This window comes from Juglans regia, unplaced genomic scaffold (genome assembly GCF_001411555.2).
Source record: "Juglans regia cultivar Chandler unplaced genomic scaffold, Walnut 2.0 Scaffold_2374, whole genome shotgun sequence".
In the NCBI taxonomy this organism is placed as follows: Eukaryota; Viridiplantae; Streptophyta; class Magnoliopsida; order Fagales; family Juglandaceae; genus Juglans; species Juglans regia.
In genome coordinates, this window is record NW_023354988.1 from 1 (window position 1) to 284 (window position 284).

Consider the following 284-nt stretch of genomic DNA (forward strand, 5'->3'; position numbering starts at 1 on the left):
CCGACATACTAGCGTCCTTCCGATCCCAATCCAAACGGAGATCTGATCCAAACCCATGGCTACGCGATGGGCAGGGCGAGATTTCCCGAAAAATCCACTCCCGAGTGGTCCTTCTTGTCAATTTATCTCGCAAGGCGGAAAAAACAAATACGAGGGGTGCAACACGAGGACTTCCCAGGAGGTCACCCATCCTAGTACTACTCTCGCCCAAGCACGCTTAACTGCGGAGTTCTGATGGGATCCGGTGCATTAGTGCTGGTATGATCGCACCCATCAAACTAATT

At 51.8% G+C, this 284-nt stretch overlaps 1 non-coding gene across 1 annotated transcript; it reads right to left on the reverse strand.

The window, feature by feature from the left end:
* Positions 1-153: 153 nt before the first annotated feature.
* LOC118345355 lies at positions 154-272 on the reverse strand. Its single transcript, XR_004798907.1, has one exon. It is a non-coding gene; the product is annotated as a 5S ribosomal RNA (ribosomal RNA).
* Between the last annotated feature and the right edge of the window lie 12 nt (positions 273-284).